General features: G+C 48.3%; 1 protein-coding gene across 3 annotated transcripts in view; it reads left to right on the top strand.

Annotated features, from left to right (window-relative positions):
• Positions 1-239: 239 nt before the first annotated feature.
• The window catches only part of DAAM2 (dishevelled associated activator of morphogenesis 2), a 109,380-nt gene continuing 89,205 nt past the window's right edge, over positions 240-20,414 (top strand). For 2 of the 3 annotated variants that reach the window (XM_053913472.2, XM_071219653.1), the window contains exon 1: positions 240-392. The gene's annotated coding sequence lies outside the window, so the exon portion shown is untranslated. Of the gene's footprint in view, positions 393-541; positions 1,076-20,414 lie in introns of those variants that run through there. The other variant, XM_024557826.4, reaches the window with a different exon arrangement.

The following is a 20,414-nucleotide window of genomic DNA, read 5'->3' on the forward strand; positions in this document are numbered from 1 at the left end:
ACCCTGACATGTTTCCAAAACAGAGGGAGCCCTGAGAAGGCTCCTTGCCAAAGTAGGAAACAGCTACCCTCATTGTCTGCCTCGCCCCTGCCGGCTGCCCTCTCCCCCCCTCCCCTCCCTTCTGTCTGAAAGTGTGAAAATTACAAATCCCAAGGAACTGCAATCAGAACTCTACCTAGGGAAAATTCAGAGTATCCTGTCCATAAATATCCCGCTCCAGGACGCCTGACGTCAGAGCGGGGCGGGCGGGGGCGCGAGGCCGGCCGGGAGGGGCGGCGGCGGCGGCGGTTTCGCAGAATGCAGCGCAGGCCGGCGAGAGGAGCGGAGCGCGGCCGCGAGCGCGCCGCCTGGGCCGGGCAGCAGGGAGCGGCGCCCGGCGCGGGGGCCTCGGAGTAAGTGCGGCCGCCCGGCCTGCTGGGCTTCGCGTCGGGCCGGGGGCCGGGGGCTGGGCCGGAGGGCGGGGGTGCTTTCTGCCAGCACTGCCCCGCTTTTCTCCCCCTACTTTGTCCACAGTGGTAAGAGCGGATCGGAAAGGCAGAGGCTCCGCAGGCTGCCTGTTTTGTTTCTCCAAAGTGTTTGCAGGAGCCACGGCTGCCCGAGTGGGCTCCCAGGGCCTGCGTGCGCGTCTGTGCGTGTGCGTGTGTGTCTGTCGGTCTCAGCACATCTGGACACAGGAAATGTCTTTGGAAAACTTTAAAAAATGTTCTTTCGTGGCTTTGAAATCTGATGCCTTGTTGTCACAAGTGGACAAACGTAGCCGGTACCCCCCACAATGACAACTTTTTTGGCGGTGTCTTGTCCTGGTTCGGTTTGTGCCTTCACGGGGATGATTTAACTCTTCACAAGCCCAGCTCCCACTTGCAAGCCTGGCCCCTGGCCAGCAGGCAGGGGAGGGGAAGCCGGAGGTTCTTGCTCTCAGCAGCAGTGGGCAGTGGGACTTGGAGCAAAGAAAGGAGCATCGCAGGATCGGAGTCCTGACTCTGGGTACCTTAGCACCTGTGGCCGCTGCGGAACCTCCTGCCTTGGCCCTGACATCCCCAGGCCACTGGGAAGGAAGGATCTGGTCAAGAGGCAGGTAATTGAAGGAAGATAGGAAGAGGAGGAGTGGTGGTGGCAGGGACACTGAGGGTCTGTGTCCGGCCCTGCTCCAGGAGTGGGACGAATGTGTCTGCCACATGTGCCCACGGTGGGGGACATGCCGGATTCTCTGGAAGCACCGCGGTGCCCCAAACAAGATGCAAGCTCGTAACATAAAGAGACTTGTCTGAGCTGTGGGGTGGAGGAAGGGGGATGGTGGGGGAGAGGGAGAGAGATTTTTATCAAAATTGAACACAGATTGCTGAGGTCTGGGCTCGATTTAACTCTTCTCTCTCTGCTTTGGCCACTTCTGCACAGTTTTGTGGAGGATTTGCAAAGTTCCTGGGAAGGTGGGAAGGAAAAGCATGCCTCTCTAGGAAAGAGGCCCTGGAGGTTTTCCTTGAAGCCGACATGGGAATGAAAGCAACTTCCCATCTTTGAAAAGTTTAAAGTTTCAAGTTTTGTGCGCCCCCCCCACCCCCGCCCGCCCCTGCCCCATCTAAGTTTGGTGTCAGTTTCTCGGATTTCTCTGAAAAGCCGGTTGATGGAGGAAATGGATTTTCCCGAGGACGAAGAGGGGCAATTGTGTTCTTCTGAGAGTGGGAGGAGAGGGGGCGCGGGCGCTGTGGACCCAGCAGCCCTGGATTGCCCAATGCATGGCGCTGGATGTCAATAGCTGGGTTCAACAAACCAGTGACCACAAAGAGAGCCCTTTCAGCTTTGCCCTAGCCGGCTCTCTGGTTTTGTATTTTGCAATAGAGCCAACCTACAATGTTTGGATGGGAGGAACAGTACTGGATTCTCCCTGTGCCCTAGAAAAATGAGAGAATGAAGGGACAGAGAGGAAATTTGGACCCACAGGAAGTTGGAGATTTGGGGATGATTTTAGAAATTATACAAATTGACCCCTAGGGAAACACTATAATAGACTGAGCAGACAGCAATGTCAGAAATAGACTCGTTTAACCTAAGGCGTACATCTTCAACCTAAGTGTGATGGAGAAGGAAGCAAGTCGCTTCGAGGGCAGTGTAAAATATTGTGTAAATGGGGTAGCTGGGCTCCTGGGAGATGAGCGTGCAAGTGCACGCTTACACCTTTGCGACTTTGTGCTGACGGTCGTAGCCTTCAGGCTTGGACCCATAAACAGCTGCGTTTCTTCCTTAAAAACACAACAAGACAAAACCCAAAAAACAACTGTGCTGTTAGGTCTTGCTGCCCGGTAAGTTGCATGCTCCGGCGCACAACTCCTAGCCGAGTTTTCAGAGCTTTCCCTCCAGCTCCTGGGACGCTGAGGGATTGCTCGTGCCCCCCTCAGGACGAAAAGAGTAGAGGAACTTCCCCTGGGCACTAGAACTGAGAGGAGAGTCGGGCGTTTGGGAAAGGGGGAGGCTGTGAGGGCAGGGCCAGGACTGTGAAGGCCTGTGAATGTTTTCTTTTTGGGTAAGTGGGGGTGAGGTTGAAGCTACTGCTTTCTGTGAGAACTTGCTTTCTCCCCAGTCTTTCTTCCCAACCTCCTGCCCCCAATGATTTGGACACTAAACAAGTTCAACTCTCTCCCTCACTGAAGAGCCTTGGGCCCAGGGCGGAGAGGGCCAGCCTAAGTGCCCATAGTCAGGGGCGTGCAAAGATAACCAACAAGACAGAAGCTTGCTGCTCTGATTTCAGTGGAACCAATGGGAGGACCAATTTTAAGTGTTTCCACTCATTCCCACTGTTTACAAGCAGAACGCTGAGCATCCAGGGACGGAGGGGGTGGACACCCAGAAACACCCCAGTCCCAGCACAGGGCTCCTCAGGGAGAGACCTGGGCCTTTAGTCTTTCACCCTGTGGGTTTCTGCAGGTGGTCAGTAGAATCCTGATCCCTCTGGGTTTGCTCTGGGAGACATTTCACCAACTTGAGACCTGGACAAATTCCTATACCACTGACTCTTGGGCTGATAGTGAAGCCTTCTCAGTGTCCCTTCTATCAGCTCAAGATCTGGCCAGTCCTTCAATCTTCTCTGAGATCAGAATACTTAGGATGCATTCCTTCTCAGGCTCTCCTGAAGGTCCAAAGGGCAGACACACCTGGCAGAAAAACAACGTGGACATTGTCTTTGGCTTTCATAGCAGACGGCCTTCTGGGTCTCCACGGCCAGAGGGTCTGTGCTCAGGGATCTCGTGCCCTTCAGGTCTGGACTACAAATGCAGCCTGGCACAAGGATAGAACGCAGGCTTCGGAGCACCGCCTGGGAGACCTTACTTGTTCCTGTGAGCTTCAGCATCCTCATCCGTGAAACCATGCTGAGGATAATATTTACCACACAAGGTTATTCCACAAATGATATTTGTGCAAAAGAACGAAAGCAGAGCTAGCACTGTTGCAGACCTTTAATAAAGAGACTGTCATAATTTCATTTTGCAGTTTCCAGCCGTCGAGCCTGTGTTGTTTAGAAAGGACCTCCCAACCAAATCTGGCTCCAAGTTTTCCATTATTGAAGGCGGGGGGCGGGGGTGGAATTTCCAGGGCTCAGGTCACACCTTGACTTGCTCCCTCTGGAAAAGGTGGCTGATGGGGGTGATCCATGAGCATGCCTGACCCAGTGCCCTGAGGGGTGGCACCGGGCATCCTGGATACCTGTCCTGGAACCGACTCCTGTGTAAGCTCTCTCCAGAGGTGGCAGGCAGCAGAGCAGGTTGTTCATGTATGGTGGGGGTGGCGAGGTGGCAAGGTGGGGGTGGGGCAGCAAGATCAAGAACCATTTTTGGTTTTGTTTTTTTTTTTACTTTTAGCCTTTTTCTTTTTTTTAATTTTATTTTCAATTACAGTTTGCCTTCAATATTATTTTGTATTCGTTTCACATGTACAGCATAGTGGTTAGATAATCATATACTTTACTAAGTGTTCCTTCCAAATAATTTGATAGCAGATTAGAGGAAGCAGAAGACGGAATCAGGGATTTAGAAGACAAGATAGCGGAAAACACCCAATCAGGGCAGCAAAAAGAAAAAAAGAATTTAAGAAAATGAGGTGGAAAGACCAGCTGAGTCTTGAAGATTAAGCCTGAGGTCAGGTTTGTTAGGCAAACTGTGCCTCCGGGAGCTAAGGTCAGAGTAAGGAGCGATTCTGATGGGTTGGTTGTAAAGAATGGAAGCTTTAGGCATCTGTAAACTTCCCTGGTGGATATGGGGCAGGAGGATGGCTAGTCCAAGGACAGAAGGAGCATCTAATGCTGGAGAGAGCAGCTGCAGGTTCTCTTGGCCCAACTCAGAGCTGCTAAGTTATTCTTCAAGTTGACATTTAAAACTCTAAGGATCACATTTGTTTCTGTTTTGCTCGAGCGCTCTCTGTAACGATGGCCTGGGATGACTTTTCAGCTTTTGAGAGCCACTGGCCAACATCTCTTGAGATGGCCCAGACTGGGGGTCAGTGAATTCCTCAACCCTGGCAATGTCTTATTTCTCCAACTCTCTCCTCACATTTTTGGGTGGTTTTTGTATTGCTTGTTTCATTATGAGGTTTTAAAACTACACCGTCAAGATGCTGTTTAGGGAGGAAATGCCTTTTCTTTTTTGGACATGTGTATCATGCCCGCGCTGTGCAAGCCTTTTCAGACTGTGGGTATTAGCAGGTGGTGTGGGATACTTTCTGGGACTACCCCTCCAAAAAAAAAAAAAGAAAAGAAAAGAAAAGAAAAGAAACCTGGGAAAAATAAACTTTAGGCAGTTTATCTCTGGCCAGAGTGGAGCTGAATGACTTGTAGGATGCCTTCTGGTTCCATGGAGAAAGCTTCAGAACCAAGTAGACCCAGGTGTGAGTTCTGGCACCCGGAGGTCACAAGCTCCGGGTGATCACAAGAATCAACCTCTCTGCTTCATCTTCTTCATCTGCTGAATGAGAACGATAACTATTCTCACATCCCAGGGTTGTTCTGAAGACGAAATGAGATGCTATGTGGGAAGGACCTAGCAAACTGCTCGGTGCTCAGAAAAATGTTCGTGCCTTTTTCGCTCTCTAGAACTGAGCTCAGGAAAGTACATGTGTTTGGACATTTGTCCATGAGTGAAAATAAATAAACTGCTTATTCAAGGCTTAACATCAGTGCTCAAAGGTCAGTTATCTCAGTCTGGAAATGGAGACCTTCCATACAAAACTGGGGCACAGATGAGCACTCCCCATGCCTGTGAAGCCCCATGCGATGCCCTGTGGAATAAAGGAAAGGCCACCAGCTCCCTCACCAGTGAACCTGGGCTCTTAGTGAGCTGTCTCCATTCGGCTTGTTTTAGAAGTTGCAAAGAGTCAAAGTCAAAACTGGGAAGAGAAGTCACTGAGTCAGTACCTAACATTAAAACCTAATAACAACGGCATAATGACAACAATACCTTACATTTGTATAACATGCTACCGTTTGAAAAGCACATGGCCTCACTTCATCATCTTAACAACCCTGTGAGATGGTATTGTCCACATTTTATGGTTCTTACTCTGTGGGCTAAAAGACTTACACTAAGTTACAAAGTAGGTAAGTGGAAGTAACAGGAAGTGAGGGAGGATCCGAGCAGTGGGTTGCAGGCCTGGCTGCACGTTAGAATCAGCTGGGGAGCTTGTAAAAGTATCAATACCTGGGCTCACCCCAGACCAATTAAATTAGGATCTCTGGGGAGCAGAGCCCAGGCATGGAGAGTTCTACGAGCTCCCACGTGATCTGAAGTCTAAGTTGAGAGCCATGGGTCTGAGGGAAGAATGAAGAATACTATACCAGGGTTAGGACTCAGGGTATCAGGTATAGGTAAGACAAATAGGCAGGACTTTGCTAGGATTTAAGTAAGCTCCATAGGGGTAGGGACCTGCATGGTTCTTCCTGTATTCTCAGAACCTAGAATAGTGTCAGGCACAAGGTAGATACTCAGTAAACACTGGCTGAATGAATGAACAGACACATTGCTATATATTAGGAGCCAACGATCTCGACAGTCAAATCCAACCTGTCACCTTGTTATATAAATAAAGTTTTATTGGAACACAGCCATGTCACTTGTTTGTATTGCCAACGGCTGCTTTCACACTAACAGGACCTAGTTGAGTGTTGTAATAAGGACTATATAGTTCACAGTGCTCAAAATATTTATTCTCTGGCCCTGTACCAGAAGAAGTTTGGTGGCTTCTGTTCTAGACCTCAGACAGGAATGGAACAAATATTCCAAGAGTCACTACAGCATGGTGGTCAAGAATATGGGGCCTAGAATCCTGCAAACCTGTGTTTGAATCCTGGCTCTGCCACTTCCCCGTTGTAAGACGTTGCATATTATTTCACCTCTCTGAGTCTCGGGTTCCTCATCTGAAAACAGGGATGATGATGAACAATATCTCCCTCTCAGGAAGGTTGTGAGAATTGGCAGCCCTTGACCTAGAGTAATCACTCAGCAACTGTTAGCTCTTACTATCGTGGTTGTTGCTATTAACCAAGTAGAACAAAAACCAACTAGATTGAAGTCAAAATCTAAATCCAGCGTCACGGACAGAATAAGGGGGTGGAAATCAGTCCGTAAGCTGGTGTGACGAAGGAAAACGATGTGAGGTTTCTGAGGTGAAGGGTGTCCTCCTAGACAACGCAGATCAGGCCCCTGATGTGAGTGAGCTTCTCCTGTGCAGCTCATCGCTGTGTCAACCAGCAATCCCTGTCACTTGGAGTTTATGACAAGCATGCCCCACCTCTATACCCTTGTTCAAAGTTCTTTCTGCCAGAAAGACCCTTCCTGATCTTTATCTTCCTGGTCTGCTTTTCCTGCCAGGCTTACTCAGCTGTCCCCTTCTCTTTCAAACTCCCTTTGCAAGGCTCCCCCCACCCCCAGTCATTCTTTCCTTGTCACTCCCATGAACTGGACACACAGCTCTGTCATAACATTCAACACACTGCATGACAGTCCCCACCTTGCTTTCTACGTTTGGAGCTCGTAAAAGTCAAATTGCATTGTTGAGCCCCATCTGGTAGCCAAGGAGTGTCAAGGAACCCTTGATTCAGTGCAATGCTACCTGAGTTAACTCTGGAGGAAAGAGTAGGACTTGCCCAGGTGCTGATGGGATTGCAAGAGAGAATTCCCATAGCCAACCAGATCAAGAAGAGCTACCCAGTTTAAAGACATATGTGGGCCCTTTGTGTCCTCATCCTTCCACTCTGTGGTGACTCCTTCCCTCTGGGACACCCCTCCTAGGGTACAGTCAGGGACAAAGAAGGTTGGAAGATGCTTAAAACCAAGTCTTTGACAGCAGATGTGCTAAAAGTTGGGTTCTGGCCTCTGGGCTTTCATGTGTATGTGCCAGGATAACGGGGAGTTAGCTTGCTATGGTCAGCTTTCATTAGCACAGTAATAGGGAGAAGCACCGTCCTGGATAATAGCAAATAGCCTGTAATTCACAGCAATGCCATTTGACTACAGAATGTATTGCGTACTTTTTATAGATGTTAGAGGCAGATTGTTTTGGTGACAGATATATATTGTGTGTAGAATAATAGTAAAATGAAGTTCTCTTCTAAGGGTTAAGGGGACGGTACAGAAAAATGTTGGCCTTGAATTACGTATTCCTCCCCTTCTTTTTATCCTCACCCAAGGCCATGCTTATTCATTTTAGAGAGGAGCGGCGGGAGAAAGAGAAAGGAAAGGAAACGTTGATGCGCGAGAGACGTCAGTGGGTTGCCTCTCCTACCTGCCCCACCTGGGGACCAAACCTGCAACCTAGGCATGTGCCCTGACAGGGGATCAAATATGGAGCCTTTCGATATACAGGATGACACTGCAACCAACTGAGCCACACCAGCTAGGGCCATTCAATACACCTTTTGATCAGCCCCAAAGGGACAATTAGGAACTGGCTTCTAAGAGGGGAGTTATCCGGAGAGAGAATGAAATAGTATGTTTATATATGTCTCCATTATATATTTGGTGCTATGCCAATCATTCAATAATATGTACCCTTATTTGATTTTTCCAAATTATGAAAGCAATTCTTGTTTAAACATGTGCATCAATGTTGTTCAGAGATGCAAAAAAACAAGTGGAAAATGAAAACATCTCTATCCCCAGCCACACCCTGGTAATTAATGTAAATAACCTAGAATTTTCTTCTGTATCTTTTCCTTTGTTCGTACAAATACCTACAGGTGTGGGAGCAGGTGGAGCGGGATCTTGTTTGTGTTTGTTTTTCACTGAAATTGAATCTGACTGTACACACTCTTCTTCCCCTTGACCGCATGTCAAGGTCGCCCCTACAATGGATCAGTCTCTTTTGTTCTGATTTCTTTATACCTACACACAGCTGTATATATTTGAGATCATGCCATTCTGGCAGGGGTGTTTATTTTTCCATCTTCTGTCAGATATTAATGTGGTTTCATCCTGGCTCATCACCCGTTTGGGTCCCTAAGTGTGACGTACGAAGCATCCGTCACCCCGGGAGGCTTCGCTTTGTCACTCAGGCTGAGTGGTGGTGTATCAGGCCTGCTGACCACCATGGGGTATGACTATATGTGGTTTGTGGTCCTCATTTGTCCCCTACGGAAGCTACTCACCATCAGGTCCTATGGCTCTCCCCACCCCCTCTCATCGGATTTAGCCTTCCCTCCTTGAGTCTCCTCATCCCTGACAACGCAGGAAATGCAGCAGGAAATGTCAGAGACTGTACATTATGTTAGAGAACAGTTCTGATGGAGCGAATCAGGCAGTATGGTATAATGCGCAGGTGCATGGACTCCATGCTCTGATTGCCTAGGAATCCAAATTTTGCATAGTGGATACTGGGCGGTGCCACCCCGACCCCTGTTCAGGCGGTGCTGGCAGTGGGCAGCCCTCTCTGGAATCGCCTCTGCTCAAGAGTTGCCTTGCCCATAGTCACCACCCCCCACTCCCCTCCTGGGTCACCTGTGCCCAGTGATGGGTGAGAGTGGTGAAGGCCCGGCCCATCGGTCCCCATATGGGAAAATTCTAAAGGGTCTCCCAGTTTCAGGGCTCCCGTGGGGTTGGCGGAGACTGAACTAAACACAGCTGCGCTTCTCCCTCTGCCCAGTGCTGCCTCCCACCATCCCCTCTCCCCTGGGTGGTAGATTCCAAGAGCCCTTCCTAACTCCCTGCCTGTCTCAGACATTGTGCGCTATTTTACATGAAGTTGTTTTGCAGGTGTCCATTACTGGGGGCCCTGTTAAAATAGGTAAACGTGTACCTTTTTTCTGGTGCTCTATTTTGTTTTTTTCTAGGTGAGACCCAATGGATTTCTCTACAAAAAGGGTGGTGTCATGAGTGGGCAGACTGAGCACATGCTTTGGTTTGTACTGACAGCTTTGCACGTGCCCCTGCCCCCACTCCTCATGCTAGGAAGAGGGTGTGTGCATTTCTGGGTGGAAGCCCGACCAAATGGCTTTGTTGCCGTCCTGGAGACAGAGGACTGCGCAAGTTGACCTTTGGGACTTTCTGCCTTCCTGGTGTATCTGTAATATAAAGGGGGTGGTCTCAGTGGACCCTACTGGCCCCCTGGGAGCTTCCTTCCTGCCCGCACAGGTATTCACATCATTCCTGCATGAGTCTCTGCCAGATCTGGTTTGTCTTTGTGGGTGTTTGTTTCTTACTCATTTGTCCCAAGCACGGGCTGTCTTTGGCTCTGTGAGTTAAGCATTCCGCCCTTTGGGTTAAGTACACTGATAGCCTTTCCCAAGTGCCAAAGCAAAGCTTGCCTGCATGACGGATGCTCGTTGTGCCAGACTCGGGGACCTGGACTCACAGTTCAAGCACTGACCGCAGTCGTGGGGGTCAGTGTCAACATTCCCTCCCTTACTTCCTCCCAGATGCCACAGCCCCCAGGCTCAAGGTCCCCTGACTAGGCAGCCAGGAAAGGGTGATGCCCGGTCCATGGGGAGATCCGTCAATATTTCCACCGTGCCAGAGGCAGCTTTGAAGTGAGTTTGAAGCAAATTCAGGGTTTCTGTGGCCTGTGGGTAGTAGAAGGGCCAAGCCATTTTAACTCTTCTCTCTTTTTGCATCTCTATCAGTGTGGGCTGGCAGCTGCCCAGAGGGAGAGTTAGGAACCTCCTCTGCCTTTCCGAGGCGCACTGTTGTGATTTACCATCACTGTTGTTCTGAACAGAGGTGTGCTGTTGAAGGCCATGGCTGCCTAAATGGGAGCTGGGGCCGACAGAGCTGCGAAACAAGCCAGATTTCTGAGTATAAGACTGTGGTTCGGAGCACAGGCCCTGGGCGCAGAGTCCGGCTCCACTTACTGCTAGCTGGGCGACCTCGCCTGGGTTGCGTCGTGTCTCTATGCCTTAGTATCCTCATCTGCAAAATGGGCTGTTATGAAGCTCAAGTTGATGCCTGACTTGATTAAAAAAAGAGGAAAAAAGTACTTGAAACCATGGCTGGCACCTAGGAAAGCACTAAGGAATGGTAATGATGATGATGAAGGTGGTGGAGTTGCGGATGGAGATGATGATGGAGAACAGGGACGAAGCCTCATTAGCTCTGTTTCCCTAGTATCCTGCACAGTTCCTGGCACAGAGTGGGGACGAGTTAACATTTATCAAATCAAATACCCCATGGCTTTTTGCTAAGTGTCTACTGCCTACTTAGTCTGCTCAACTCCCTACCAAAAAAATATACGTTTTCCATTTAAATTTTATTTTAACTTTTTCTTGAAATTTGACATGATTCAGAAAAACACAGTTTGTAAATACATAGCTCAGTGGATTTTCACAAACTGAACAGCATCTGGATCAAGAAACAGAACATTCCAAAGCCCCCCACTTCCCCTGCCCAGAGAAGCCCCTCATGTGTCTCTGGCTACTGCCCGCCCATGAACTGGAAGCCTAATGCCATAGATTAGTTTTGCCTATTCTGGAACTTCACATAAATGGAATCACACAGCACACATGTGTTTGTGTCCGGTTTGCTCTGCTCACTGCTGTGTGGATCATTTATTCTCACGGTTGTGGAGTATTCCATTATGGGACTCTACACCCTTGTTTATTTACCCTTCTATGGACGGGCATTTCGGTGTTAATGCACTGGTCTGCTATGAGCGCTTGTGCGCGTGTCCTTGGGTGAACATATGGACGGGTTGTGTCAGTGTGTTCCTGGGCATGGCACCGCTGCATCGTGGGGAATGCGTGTGTTCAGCTGTAGGAGGGACTGACCAACAGTTTTACGCAGTGGTTGTACCGTGTTTTCCATTTTCCGTAAAGATGAAGAAGCAGTTCCAACTTGGCGGTGCAGGGGCGTGAGGCCCAGTAAGACACTGGTGTTCCCACGACGTTCCTTCCCCTATGCTCTTTGTATCTGAGAGTTCACGTGTTCCAGAAAGCCTTCTGGGATAGGTGTGTCCTGAACACCAGGCACTATGCTAAATCCTCACAGCCACACCAGGAGATGGGATGGGAATTATCATCTTACAGACGGGGAAACTGAGGCTCAGAGAGGTTGAGTGACTTTCGAAGATCACACAGGAAGAAACTTTCAGAGTCAGAATATAAAACACATATGCTTGAATTTAAAGCTCCTGCATTTTGGGACCTGTTGGTGAGTAGTTTTGGCTTCAGTGCTAACACTGGATAGAAACACAGACACACGTGTAGGGGCTGTTACCCTAGAACCCGTGCCAGTTGTGGGGTGGTGGCTGTGAGGAGAAGCTCCGTAAAAAGGAGCAACTCAATGACCTTGAGAAGCCAAATTGTTTTCCTGCCCTGGGGCTGTTGGAGAGACTCATCAGTTTCCTGGAAGGCAAGGGTGACCATGTAATTTACTGTCTAAACCAGGACTCTTTCAAGAGTGAAAGGGGCACTGACCGGACTGGACACTGAGGAAGCAGGCATGACTTGGCACCATCCCAGGGAAACTGGGACGTATGCTCACCTCCTGCAAGTCTGCGTGGACATCGCTGTCCTGGTCAGTGGGGCCATCCGGGTCCCTTTTAACTCTATCACAGCACGGCCGGTCAGGAATTTGCCCTGGTGTGATGTACTTCTAGTCTACTTTGTTTATGTTAAAACAGGGTCTGGCTTTCTTCTTCTCTCCCAGCATTCCCCGCGCAGATGTGGCTCTGACAAGGTGAGCTTCCTTTCACAGATCCAGTTACCACTGACAGGCACATGGCTGCAGAGGAGAAGCCCCGAGAAGGCTTAGGGCTCCGCCTTGGTCTCCGTGATGTTGACAGCACCTGTCCAGGTGGCAGGCACAGAGTTAGCAGTCAGGGAATACTTGTGGGCTGTGCATGTCACTTATCCACGTGTTCGTCCATCCATTCACACTTCACAGAGCAAGCCTCGTTAGATTCTTTCATTCCTCTTTTTTCGACCTGACTCCTATTCCACGGGCCCAGAGACAGGAGTCAGTTGTGTTATAATTGGGGGTACACGGAAAGGACAAAGAGTAAAAGGGATTAACTTAAAGATATCTTATCAGGGGATTTGGTGTCAGGATCTAGGTTGAAATTTCAGCCATCCCTTAATGAGCTGAGCTTCTTTAGATAAGTGATTTAGCAATTTAGCCTGTGTGAGCCTGGTTTTGAGTCACCTGTAAAATGGAAATGATAGCACTTACTACCTGTGGAACAGGAGTTATGTGCGCCCATGACGTGAGGCATACAAAACGTGCTCGTTACGCTGTGAAGTGCTGTGTAATTCTTAGCCATGAGTGGTTGCCGTAGTTCACTGGTGTAAGGCTGAGGGGTCCTGGGGAATGAATTCTGGTGAGCAAAATTCACTCCCCCTCTGGGGCCTCCATTCTCTTAAAGTGAGGTTTACACTGCATATGGGACGAGCCCACGTGACTGGGAGCTTTTACTAATAAATACGGAAGGAATCAGCACATTCTTCAAGGCCTCAAACATTTGGTGCGGGTGTATCAAAGATGTGGATGCAAAGGCTAATTAATCCCTCATTAAGCCCACAGTGGCATTTTCATCAAAACAATAGCAAGAAGCATTTAAGGGCTTGTGTGTGTCCAGCAGTAGCTTCGGTGGAGCGTAGTGGCTTCTAGGACAGATGCTGGGGTCACCCTGGCTGGCATCCAAATTCAGATACGGGGTCTGCCAAAAAGTTTGTTTAGTTTTTCCTGAATGATGGCTCTAGTGGTACTTAGTTGTCTTTAACTTCATTTGAAACAATTTTGTTAGATTGTATCATGAAAACTGTCATATCAGCGTGCATTTAAAAAACCTTATCGAAATTGGAGAATGATTGTGCAGCCATTTTAATATTGAAGATGGAAGAAGATAATGCAACATTTTCAGTGTATTATGCTTTATTTTTTCAAGACAGGTAAAAATGCAACTGAAATGCAAAAAAAGTTGTGCAGTATATGGAGAAGGTGCTGTGACTGATTGAACTTGTCAAAAGTGGTTTGCAAAGTTTCTTGGTACTATTGACAATTTGGCCAAATAATTCTTTGCTGTGGGGCTGTCTCATGCACTGGAAGATGTTTAGCATCTTCCTGGTCTCTACCCACTAGAGGCCAATAGCGGAGACAGCCAACATACTCAAATATCCACATCAATACTTATTGATGAAAATGAAAAGTGTATCTTTTATTTTATGGAAAAACTAAACGGACTTTTTTGCCAACCCAGTGTCACCAGAATTGTAGTCTTGGGCAAGTGTTTATTCTCCTTGGGGCTCAGTTTTCTCATCTGAGAAATGGTGACTGTAATAGTACCTATCCCCAAATGAGGACAAAATTAATACTTGTATCATAGTTAGAACAGTGTCTGGAACATAGCATGTATCCAGTAAATCTTAACCATTATTATCACTTGCCAAACAGTGTGCTTTTCACTGGAACAGTAGTATTGTGTGGGCTGATGCATAGTGAGAAGACAGACCATTTCGAGATGGGGAGAAGGCAGGGAAGGCTTCATGGAAAAGAAGTGCCCCTGGTACACTTCCGACTTCTTTTATATCCCGAGCAAAAGGGTTTGTCCTTTTCTATGATTACTCTGTCTTAAAGCTCAGAAAAGAAGAGTTAGTATGGAAGAAATTCCTTCCCTTAAGAAACGTAAGTCAGATGCTCCCTGGAGCTTTGAAGTTGAATGAGATGTGGTCTCTGCCCTTGCGCTTTTCCAAACTGGTTCATGCATCCTCTGTGGGGACGTTAAGATGAGTCCTCAAAGTGCTAGCAACGTTGTCGAGGAAGGATCTAGAAGTGAGGAATATTATTCCTTGGAGATGCTCAAAGTGGAGAAATTTGGATTCCCTTTAAGGATGTTTGGGAAATGTTGGGAACTGATGGAGTTCCAGGTTTCCGTTGTTATCGGATGAGTGGTTTCACCTATTGGGATGGTGAATGCATGGTGCTCGCTGCAGAGGGACAGACAGGTGGCTTCTCTGGTTCCTTCAGTCCCTTTGTGACATCCACGCCGTTGTGTGTGAGGGACACAAAGAAGACACTGGGAACTTTTCCTGGACAGTGTTGACAAAATGTAGAAAAACGCATCTGCCACATAGTCCAGGGACCGTTGGACTTCATGCTTCCTGTGCGTGTTTCATCTCTAACGTTATGATTCACCTCACAGCTCCCTATCTCTAAGCTAGGATGCAAAAGGAAGTCTTTCCACTGCCTACATCCCCTTCCCTTTTTCCAGCGAAGGGGTGATAAGATGCACAACTTGTTCAAACTTGTATAAGTTAAAAGGAAAATTTTTTTTTGGATTTTCAAAGCATGTAAATGTATTTTTAACAGTAAAATAATGCTAGAGAATAATAAACATACAAAAAGATGTTCAGCCTTACTTGGAATCAGGGAAATACCATGCATTGAAATCACAGGGAGATACCATTTAACCACACTCTCTGGATTGGCCAAAAACTTGTACTCATCACACCGGATGTAGAGCCAGAGATAATTTCCATTCACTAATGGTGAGAATTAAATTGGTCCAAACACTTTGGATAGCAAGTTGGTACTAATAAAACTAAAGGCACACTTATTCTATAGTTCCGCCATTTCACTCCTAGGTAACCTGTCTAGAGAAACTCTAAAACATGTGAAAAGGGGATATGTTCAAGAATATTCATTGTAGAGTGAGTTTTATATATTCATACAGAATGAGTTTTAAGAGCTAGAAAGCAACTTAAATGCCCATCATCAACCAGGAGCCTGGTTACATAATTCGGTGTTTACATACAGTGGAATACGATGCAACACGGTAGACAAAAAGTGAGTAGACTGTATAGTGAGGTATTGTTACAGAACAGACCCATAGTGGGGGGACAAGATCCTATTACCAAAGGGACCCCCCTCTCCTGGGGCCCCTGTGCTAGGTTTGCCTTGCCCACCACCAGGGAATTATGGCTCTAAATGCCAGAGTTTGGTGAAAAGGAAAGTAACCATTTATTCAAAAGTTATGCAGACTTCGAGTAATGACTTAATGTCTTCATTAAAATCCCAAAGTCCCTTCAAACACACACAGTCCTTCCTTCCCCCCTTTGCTCAGTCGGGGGTACTGTGTCTCAGGAAAAGAAATAGAAGTCTGTGCCTCACGTGGCCCCCGGTTCTTCCCAGTAATCCGTGCTCTGCTGGTAGGTCTCCCTCAGTTCCCAGCACCATCAGCTGTGTCACTGGGATCTCCAGTTCTTAATCTAAACCCACATGGCACCTTCTCCTGGCCCACCAGCGAGAGTCCTTTCACCCCTTTCCTTTCCACAGCGTCTCTCCTGTGCTCTTCCAAACTGCTGAGAGAGAGCTCTGCATCACTGTTATGTCTTGTTTTCCAGCTTCCTAAGCTGTGTGGCAAAGGGAGCCCCAAAGCTGCATGGTTCCCCACCCCGCAAGGATGCTGTGCCTGGATTTAAATCCCAGCGTGAATCTTCCTCTGCAGCCCTTTTTCTGACTCCTCCCACAATCATCTACACTTGCCAGCATTCCCGTATTTTTCCAGCTTTTCTGGGCTGCCATAGTAAGTCCAGGCAGGTGTGGAGGAGCCATCTCCAAGCTCCCATGCAGGTGCAGGCGCAGGCATGGTAACCAGGGGCAGTTGCCTCCCAGTTACATCCTGAAGTCACTCCCATCTCGCTGGCTCAAAGCCTGGCCACAGCTACTTAACATACCTATGAAACCAGTCAAATGTTATAGATATGTTAAATGAGCATTCTTGCCATTGTTAGCAAAACTGTTGATATGCAAAATAACTTTCAATGGCCCTGGTCCATGTTTCGCGCCCCCCAGTTCAGACTTGTGGGGGTGAGGACATCTATATATTTTTAATATTTCCTGGACACCCTGAGTTCTGGACCCCATTACAAATCCCTCTTTGGTGGGGGGCAGGGGAGCACCCTGGCTGCCTCCTGTTACAGTATGACCTCAGAAACAATATTTAGTGGAAAAGGAAAGTTGCAGAAGGATGCCATTGTCATTAAGTTTACAATAATATAAAAGAATGCCTTTTTATTTGCACATATTTATATATGTAACTAAAGTGCAAAAACATGTTTGCAATGACCACTAAATTCAGAGAGGTGGCTTCCCCAGGGAAGGCGGGCAGGAAGACCTGAGAGGGGTACACAGGGGCTCCATTTACATCTGTACTATTTCATTTCTTATGCGCAGTGAGAGATATACAAATGTTTATTATCCATATCTTTAGATAGATAACATATTTTTTAGTTTAAAAAAAGTTAGCTTTTTCAAGTGGGCACAAACTCCCAATCCATGTCCACTGCCAGCTGGCACGTAGGCGTGCTGAAGGCTGAGCACGAAGCTGCTGCCCGTTTGCTCCAGGTCCACATAGGTAGATGTGACCATATTCAATGGTCTACTTGGCCCTTTGCACATGGGAATCACTGCTTTTCCACTAAAAATCTTGACCTCCGTTTTTCTGATTTGTGGCTTTCTTGGGTTCCTACTTTGATATATTGGTGGAGCAGGGTCATAGCAATAGAGGCCAAACAGCAACTTTCTGGCTCATTCTCTATATTGCAAATTGCTGGAGCCTTCTCTCATCCCACTTCTTCCTTGGGAATTGCTGGAATTTCTTGCTAATTCTGGCAAGTGACCACAGCCATCATTCTGACATCCTTTTGATAAGCACATGAACCAACAGTCTCAAGTATCCCTCGCTGCCCTGGGCTGGAAGAACCTCCCTCTGCTATCATAACTGCCTGCTTTCTGTGAAGGTCTCTGAGCCTTCTGACTTTAAAACAGCCACCACTCCGTTCTCCTGCAAGCATCCTGCCCTAAGGTGGGAAAGTACCCACCCCTGGGGATTGCTTCACTCTCTTTTACTTGACAATGAGCCCCTGCTGACTTCTTCTCTGGGTGCTTATTGAAATGCAGTCCATTCAGCTCTTTTATGAGCCCTACTCTTTATTCCAGCGCCCTCGCCCTTGGAATCTGTTCTGAGCCCAGTGCAAGTGACACACACTGGGTGGCTTTGAGTTCCCTGTCCTCTATTGTGCAGCCTCTGTCCTTGACCCAGCCCCAGAAACCTCAAAGCTCAGCTCCGCACCAGTGAGCCCCTCATCTGGATGGCACAGTGCTTGCACTGGGGACTAAAGTTGGGGCGTCTTTCTTCTGTGTCTCTTGCTTATTTACATACCATATAACTCGCCTTAATTAATAGGAAGAAAAGCATATGAAAGTGGGACTTTGGGGCACAAACCTCGGGTACATGGTCGCTCTGAGAATGTACCTTGTAGTCTGTGGTAGTCAGGCTCTGGGCAGGAACACTTCCAAACAGTTGGCACTTCCAAGAGGCTTTAACTGATAAGAATGTAATGAGACGGCTATTTGCAGTGAGATAAGGGATTGGCGGAGTTGGTGAGATACCCAGGGTCAAGCAACAGCAGGAAGCTGTTGACACTTCTGCACCTAAAGGGCTGAGGGGAGGAGGGATAGAGTCATCAGAGCCCTGGGCCAGTTTGAGCCAAAGAGGGGGAGGGGCCTCTTTGCAGGAGCTGTGGGCCTGGAGAAACAGCCACTTGCCTGACTGTGGCTCAGCAGGAGGAACCCGGAATAAACAACCCGAAGCCTCCCCTTCCACACTCCAATCAGCTGCTGTTGCTTCCCACCGGTCAGCTCCAACTGGGCGCCAGAAGCCCAGGAACCTGGGTGATGCATTTCGGAGAAGTCATCCCCCTGGGCAGAAGTGTGGCAGAGAAGGGCAGGGGGTGCAAGTGGAAGGGCCAGCAGAGAATGGTCAGCACCTTGTATATTTCTATACGCATTTGTCATGCAACTGGAAAGACCAGACATAATGAGGAGTCCCCTTTAATTCAAACTGTAATAGCTCTGGGCAGTTTGGGCTGTTTGTGGACTGGTTGACTCCAGGAAGCTTAGCTGGGTAAGCCGAAACGGGGGTCTGGGAGGGAAGGGACCTGACAGTTATGGTTATGGGTCAGGTGCTTTGCTTTATGCTTTGAAAAGGACGATATTTTGAATGGGTCTTAGGGATTGGTTATTTATCATATTCTCAGTACTTTGTTGTCCAGAGAATGGATGTGTCTACCTTAAAGTGATTGAACATGGTGGTCTCAGGTGGCAGGTTGAGGACTTGAGACATGATCTGAGACCACCAAGTGACACACACAACATTTGGTCTTAAGCACCCTGATGGATAAGCCTGCGGAGCTGAGGATGCTCTTAGCCGGAGCTAGTTTTCCTGAGTTCTCCTCCTGGCTCCACCCCCGTTGCATCATTCCCAGCCCCCGAGGCTCACCTGAGCATGTGAGCATGTCTCCCCTCTGTGAAGGCCGTGGTAAATGTCAGAGAGGCAGCCTTGGCTGAGGGCCCTGCACTGTGGAGGTGTGGCCTCTAAACACTGTGTGGCAGCAAAAGGAGAAGATAACGTACCTGAACTCACGGGGATACAGGGCCTGCCCTTGTGAATTCCCAGCTGACCCACTCTGTGAGTTGGGATGTACACACAGAAGATACGGGACACCTGCCCGGCAACACATCAAGTGGAAGTTCACAGTCGATAAAATATGTATTTGGCGAAGGACGGTGGAGGGAAGGAGCCACTGAAGTTTGAAAGCACTGGGGATACAGAGTCCCTGTTCTGTCACGTGGTAGCTGTGTGAGCTTGGATAAACATTTGACATCTCTCAGTAAGTGTTAGGTTTCTCATCTGTAAAATGGGCAAACTGAAGGGATATTTTCCACGTTTGCAAGGACTGCATGGGACCATCTGTGTGAAGCACAGCCCCTAGCACGTTGTAAATGATCAGTAAGTGCTGGCTATGATCTACACTGTTTTTATTCCTGGAGGGGTCTTTATTTTTCTTTCACAGCAAGTCCAGCAGATGCAGTCCAGAGTGGGCAGAGTAGCACCACAGCGCCACCAGGGACCCCTCTGTGTCTCGACCTCAGCCCTCCTTAGAATGAGATACAGTGTTGTCTTTGTGCTCATTGCCTTATGGCTACAAGATGGCTGCATCACCTCTAGCTTTGCATCTGCATCCTGGGCAGAGAAAGAGAAAGACAAAGCATAGAAAGGCCACGTCAGTGGAGGCTGCTCTCTAACAAGCCTCTCTGGACAGCCCCTCCAGAACTGGCCAACACTGTGTGAAGCGGACGTATCAAACTGCAGCGGTGTCTAGAGGGAAGCTGAAAAAAATGCCATTGAAATTGGGCGTGTTGCTGCCTCAACCAAAAGCAGGGGCTCATTAGCATAGAAGAAGGAGAGAAGAGATATTAGGTGGGCAATTTGTGTTGTATCTCATTGATCAAACCTTGACTGCTCCCTTCAGCAGGTCAATTCTAAAAGCATCCCATACAAAAGAAAATAAAAATGAACAAACCAACCAACAGACCTTTGTAATCAATAGACAATACAAATTCTAAGCAACAGGGCACTTGACCCTGCAGAGGAGGTGCTGTTGGTGCCCTGTGCAGGTGCCCCAGCTGCTGTGGGTGCTGTGGAATGGTTGGCACCTGTGTGGGCTGCCCTTGGCTTATTGGATCCCCTTGCCCAGAGGTGCCTGGAGTTAGGTCATGCTTGCTCAGCCTGTGCATGCAATCCTGTGGCCAATGACGAACTGGGGCAAAGGTACAAAAGCCCCCCATCTACCCCAAGGGGAGCCATTGTGGCAATGCAGTCCCTCCTCCAGAGCTCCACATAAGACTAGAGCTCAACTGAAGCCACCTTCTTGCCGGATCCTTTCCTCTTTCCCTCATTTCTTCCTGGTTTCCCCTGAGAGCACAGCCTCAATAAGTGATGCATGTACAAATCTCTGTCTCAGATTTTGCCTCCAGGGAGCCTAGCCTGAGGTGTCCTGGGTCAGGCTGGGTGCTCTTTACTTCCTTCTAAGGGATTTGGTCTAAAGCCCTCCCCCTCAGTCCTGTTTATGGTCCCTTTTGGGTTTCAACTTGGCTTCTGTATTA

This window comes from Desmodus rotundus, chromosome 11 (genome assembly GCF_022682495.2).
Source record: "Desmodus rotundus isolate HL8 chromosome 11, HLdesRot8A.1, whole genome shotgun sequence".
NCBI lineage: Eukaryota > Metazoa > Chordata > Mammalia > Chiroptera > Phyllostomidae > Desmodus > Desmodus rotundus.